We start from the raw sequence: 6,211 nt of genomic DNA, 5'->3' as shown, positions 1-6,211 counted from the left end.
GAGATATAAGATTGCATTTAAAGCACAACTGTCATCATATCTTGACCATCCAGATCACTATAATGGTGTTCCAGATGAGTATAAGGTGACTGCAACCATACCTTTATTGCTGTTTGTTCTTCTTTCTTACTAATAAAAACCTTTTATCCAAAAGTTATGCACATGTCGGATAGTCACCAAGCCCTGCCATAGCCACGCCTATTCTGCCTTCCAGTGCTGGGACCACTGTCTCTTCCTACACGGTGTATTCACAGCGCATGCACCCGTCCCGTCGGCTCTAACGTGCGCGTGCCGCCGCGTCCTGAGTTCACAGAGCGAACACTCGCTCCTGACGTCTGTAGTAAGACACAGCAGTCCCAGCGCTGGAAGGCAGGATAGACGTGGTGGCGGCAGGGCTTGGCTAACCCCAAGCCACGCCTATCCGACTGTGCCTGACTTTTGGATAAAAAGTTTTTATTAGTAAGAAAAGAAGAACAAACAGCAATAAATGTATGGCTGCAGTCACCTTATACTCATCTGGAACACCATTATAGTGGTCCGGGGGGGTCAAAATATGATGACAGTTGCACTTTAATACTGCTGCAGGCAGGAGTGAACACCAAACCGCAGTGAAAAAACAGCGTATGAGTCCTTGTTCTCTATTAGCTCAGCAATGAGCCCCCCACCACCACTCACCTGTATGTGATAATCAATGCGTAATTGTAAGACATGAAATTCATCAGCTTAGTCCATTACATGCAATGTATGAGGCAACATGGTGTCTCTGTTAAGGTGCATGCACACGTATGGTATCCAGGATACTGTACATGTAAACAGACCCTTAAGGAGACACATATAGTATGTTTTCACCTGGCTAGGAGTAGAGTGGGTATTGTAACTACTCCTGGTAGACAGGAGGGAATATAGAAGAGAACAGGTTATCTTATCAGCACTCTTAGCAGTCTTCAATACTACATATTTCCACTAGATGGCAGAAGAGCTTGTGTGATGTTTTTAGTGGGTCAATGTTGTGAAACTGTTGCTCGGTCTGAGAGTGATCTGCTCTGCACTTAGGGTACGTTTACATGGTGGAATGTCTTCCCGAAAAATTTCAGAGGCGGAAATTCTGCAGAACATGCTGGCGCTAGTACCTCTTGGACATGCACAATCTCCAAAGACGGCAATGCATTTCTGAGCGGATTTCACTGAAAGAATTGATATGTTAATTGTTTCTGAGGAGGCTAAAGTCAGAGTTTCTGCAGCAGATATTACATCTTGGAAATTCTGCTGTTTGCAGGGGCAGCAGAATTCCATTGAAAACAATGGGACTCTGCTGCAACTGAATTTTTTTGCTGAATTTTTGCCTCAGATTCCACTTGTAAATTCTGCTCTGTGAACAAGTCACACACAAACATATAATACATTCTGACCATTAAAGGGTTATTATGGAGATCTAAATTTTTTATATTTGGCCCAGGGTGCTTTAAAAATAAAAAAAACAACCATGCTCATCTGCCCCAATCTCCTGCCACTGCTGTGGCGACAGTCTCGGTTCTCTTTGCTCTCCACTTCTTCCTGCTTCTTGTTAAAGGCCATATCCAACCAAAAGTGGTAAAAATAAATAAAAACTTAAATAGGTTATATTTATGTTCACTATGACTTTACAAGGCATCCCAGCTGATTTGTTTTAAAATTGGACCCCTTTAGCCCCCATAAACAGCCTTTGAAAATCCATCTGGGAGCTGCACACAACTACATGTGGTAGAGGGTGTGTGATGGAGGGCAGATGGCATTAACCCCTTGTATTCGTGACAACAGGGCGTGGTTTATCCTCAATACCACCCGAAGGTATACCGCTGGATCCTGGGCTAGGCACAGGGGCAATAATGACTCCGACGCCAAGTTACGGACAACAGTAGCTTTACTGAGTGACAGGTGGGACAGTCTATACAGTTCAGCCAGGGCCCACGGAGGTGACCAGTGACCCAGAGACCTTAAGGGCTTACTGGGACTTGCATTAGATTTGGACAATTTTAGTGCAGGCCACTCTGACTTGACAATGGATGTGACTGTAGCTTACTTGTAGACTTGAAGGCTTGTGGCTGCAGGACTGACTTGAGGCCTCCTATGGACTCCAGACACACTCTAGGACTTGACTGCACTGCTACTCAGCAACAAGAGAGAGAGAAGAGGCTCCACCAAGGGCTTATATGGGAGAGACTCTGGTGGGGTCCCATAGGTCACCCTTAGGTCACATGGTCACTGATACCTCTTGGGGTTACACTCACATGACAACTGGTGATCACATGTTAACATTTCTTAACCCCTTAAGGACCCGGGCTTTTTCCGTTTTTTCATTTTCAATTTTTCCTCCTTAACTTTAAAAAATCATAACTCTTTAAAATTATCACCTAAAATTCTATATGATGGCTTATTTTTTGCGTCACTAATTCTACTGTGTAATGACATTAGTCATTTTACCCAAAAATCGACGATGAAACGGGAAAAAAATCAATGTGCGACAAAATTGATGAAAAAACACTATTTTGTAAGTTTTGGGGGCTTCCGTTTTTACGCAGTACATTTTTCGGCAAAAATAACACCTTATCTTTATTCTGTAGGTCCATATGGTTAAAATTATACCCTACTTGTATAGGTTTGATTTTGTATCACTTCAGAAAAAAATCATGAATACATGCAGGAAAATTTATACGTTTAAAATGGTAATCTTCTGACCCCTATAACTTTTTTATTTTTCTGTGTTCAGGGCACTATAATCTGAAGTTTTTAGCGGTACCATTTTTGTTCTGATCAGACTTTTTGATCACTTTTTATAAAATTTTTTGGCATAAAAAGTAATGAAAAATGCGCTATTTTGGACTTTGGATTTTTTTTCGCGTACGCCATTGACCGTGCGGATTAAAAAGCGGTATATTTTTATAATTCGGACAATTCCACACGCGGCGATACCACATATGTTTATTTCTATTTTTATTTACACTGGGTTTTTTTTTTTATTCTTGGAAATGCCGGGTGATTCAAACTTTTATTAGGGGAAGGGATAATTGAAAGGGTTAATGATTTTTTTTACACTTTTCTTATGCAATATTATAGCTCCCATAAGGGGCTATAACATTGCATTAACTGATCTTTAACACTGATTGATGCATCTCCATAGGAATGGATCAATCAGTGTTTTCGGCGATTGATTGCTCAAGCCTGGATCTCAGGCTTGAAGCATTCATTCGGCGATCGGACAGCGCAGGAGAAAGTAAGAAGACCTCCTCCTGTGCTACAGCTGTTTGGGATGCCGCGATTATGCCGCGGCGATCTCGAACAGCTCCCTGAGCTAGCCGGGCACTTTCACTTTCGTTTTTAGCTGCGCGGCTCAGCTTTGAGCGCGCGGGTAAAGGGTTAATAGCGCGCGGCACCGCGATCGGTGCCGCGCGCTATTAGTGGCGGTTCCCGGCTTCACTATGACGCCGGGCCCGCCGCGATATGATGCGGGGTCGCCGTGTGACCCCGCATTATATCACAGGACCAGGACTCATGACGTACGCGTACGTCATGGGTCCTTAAGGGGTTAAAGCAATAACACTCTTATATACATTTTACAGTATAACACATGTCAGAAAATATATACATGAGGGGACAGGTGTAAAGGGAGCCCAGGGGTCACTGTAGGGAGGCTGCCGGACAGGGCAGCAGGGGTACAGGGGTACAACTCCCATACTGGGCCACCACATACACAACCCCTCAGCCCCTGTGCTTGTTTTCTCTGTAACCTGCAGAAGGGGCTTCCTTGAAAGCAAGATGAGCAGGTCATATGGTTAGAGAAGCAGTGAATATAGATGAGGGAGATGTGTGGGCCTCAGCCAGTTAAGAACACTTACACATGGGACACTGCAGCTGAGGAGAAGGGAGTGTGATGTTACAAAATGAGGTGTTGGGCCCAGCAAGTGGTGCCCGACAGTCATCATGTGTGCTAAGAAATACTGTGCTTCCTGCCTGAAGGAAAAACTGAGAGAAACTGGGCATATGCTCAACAAATATTACACTTTACATTGCAAAGATATATAACTTTATCACGTGACGCAATATATAATAAGGTAATTTTATTTGGCTGGAGTACTTCTTTAAATGGGCACTGTCAGATTCAAAAACATTTTATATGTTGTACATATTGGCAAAACATTAACCTTTCTTATATACTTTATAAGAAAATGTTATTTCCTTTTTTTTTTTTTTATTCTTTTTAGAAATCATGGCTTAAAAAAATCATGGCTTTGTCTAAGCTGAAGTACAAGCATGGACAAAGTCCAGCAAGTGAGGGTGGGCTAGCACTCCTATGTCCTCTCTCCTGTCTGTTAGTACTCCTCTGTGCTCTCTCCTGTCTGATAGCACTCCTCTGTGGTCTCTCCTGTCTAATGGAAGCAAAAAGTGAGGATCTAAGATCCTCGGAAGAACACGGTGCTCCAAAAGCGCTCCTTTTCAAGATGAATAATAGCCGTAGGTCTGGTTTTCAATAAAGCAGTAAATACTTTATTCATGCAGGAATGTGCAGGGATAACGCGTTTCGAGGGGTGGAGACCCCCTCTTCGTCAGATCCAATGCATTGGATCTGACGAAGAGGGGGTCTCCACCCCTCGAAATGCGTTATGAATAAAGTATTTACTGCTTTATTGAAAACCAGACCTACGGCTATTATTAATCTTGAAAAGGAGCGCTTTTGGAGCACCGTGTTCTTCCGAGGATCTTAGATCCTCACTTTTTGCTTCCATTGACCAGACGTCCAGGACAGGTTCCCAGGACGGTGAGGTGCCAGCAGCCCTTTCTAGATCGCGTGTCCCCCAGAGGTCTGGGATCAAAGCTGATTACGGTGTTGTGCCTGGGACACAACACGCTCAGGTGAGCGCAACACCCTTCTTCTCATCTCCAGACTACTGCACAAACAGAATCATTATTAGTGCTCTTTTTCTCTGTTTCTTTTTTCATACATATATTGAGTCTAATAGCATTCCTCTGTGCTCTCTCCTGTCTGATAGCACTTCTCTGTGCTCTCTCCTGTCTGATAGCACTCCTCTGTGCTCTCTCTTGTCTGATAGCACTCCTCTGTGCTCTCTCCTGTCTGATAGGACTCCTCTGTGCTCTCTCCTGTCTGATAGCACTCCTCTGTGCTCTCTCCTGTTTGATAGTACTCCTCTGTGCTCTCTCCTGTCTGATAGTACTCCTCTGTGTTCTCTCCTGTCTGATAGTACTCCTCTGTGCTCTCTCCTGTCTGATAGTACTCCTCTGTGCTCTCTCCTGTCTGATAGGACTCCTCTGTGCTCTCTCCTGTCTGATAGGACTCCTCTGTGCTATCTCCTGTCTGATAGGACTCCTCTGTGCTCTCTCCTGTCTGATAGGACTCCTCTGTGCACACTCCTTTCTGATAGGACTCCTCTGTGCTCTCTCCTGTCTGATAGTACTCCTCTGTGCTCTCTCCTGTCTGATAGCACTCCTCTGTGCTCTCTCCTGTCTGATAGCACTCCTCTGTGCTCTCTCCTGTCTGATAGTACTCCTCTGTGCTCTCTCCTGTCTGATAGCACTCCTCTGTGCTCTCTCCTGTCTGATAGTACTCCTCTGTGCTCTCTCCTGTCTGATAGCACTTCTCTGTGCTCTCTCCTGTCTGATGGTATGCATCTGTGCTCTCTCCTGTCCCATCAGACACAGAGAAGTGCTAGCCCACCCTCACTTACTGGACTTTGTCCATGCCTGAGCTTCAGCTTGGACAAAGCCATTGTGGTAAGCCTCGGGGGGTGTAGGGTAGCTGCGGTGTTGCTGAGCAGGTATCAGGGGTTTATTAACCCTTGTCACTCATGACGCTAGGGTGAGGGTTAAATGCTGAGGTAATGCTGGGCCTATCGCCACCCTATCCAATAGCAGCAATAGGTGAGTGCAGAATAACGGATTGTCCACAACCAGTGCTTAGCTGAAAACTTGTTGAAACTTTAATGAAGATTTTCTGTAACATGCAGTAACCGGTAACAGTCCAGATAACAGAGTCTATATACAGCTGAGCAGCGATTGACAGTGGTTGGGACCGGGTAAGTTCTCTTTAGTTTAGGAGGATTTTGTAGCATAGATCTGCTGGATTTAGGGGTAGGTTTAGGTCCAGTGATCTTGCGGAGTGAGAGGGGAATTGTTACGCCGAGCGCTCCGGGTCCCCGCTCCTCCCCGGAGCGCTCGCTAC

The sequence above is a fragment of the Hyla sarda genome, chromosome 6 (assembly GCF_029499605.1).
Source record: "Hyla sarda isolate aHylSar1 chromosome 6, aHylSar1.hap1, whole genome shotgun sequence".
NCBI lineage: Eukaryota > Metazoa > Chordata > Amphibia > Anura > Hylidae > Hyla > Hyla sarda.
Note: the sequence above shows the minus strand (reverse complement) of the source record.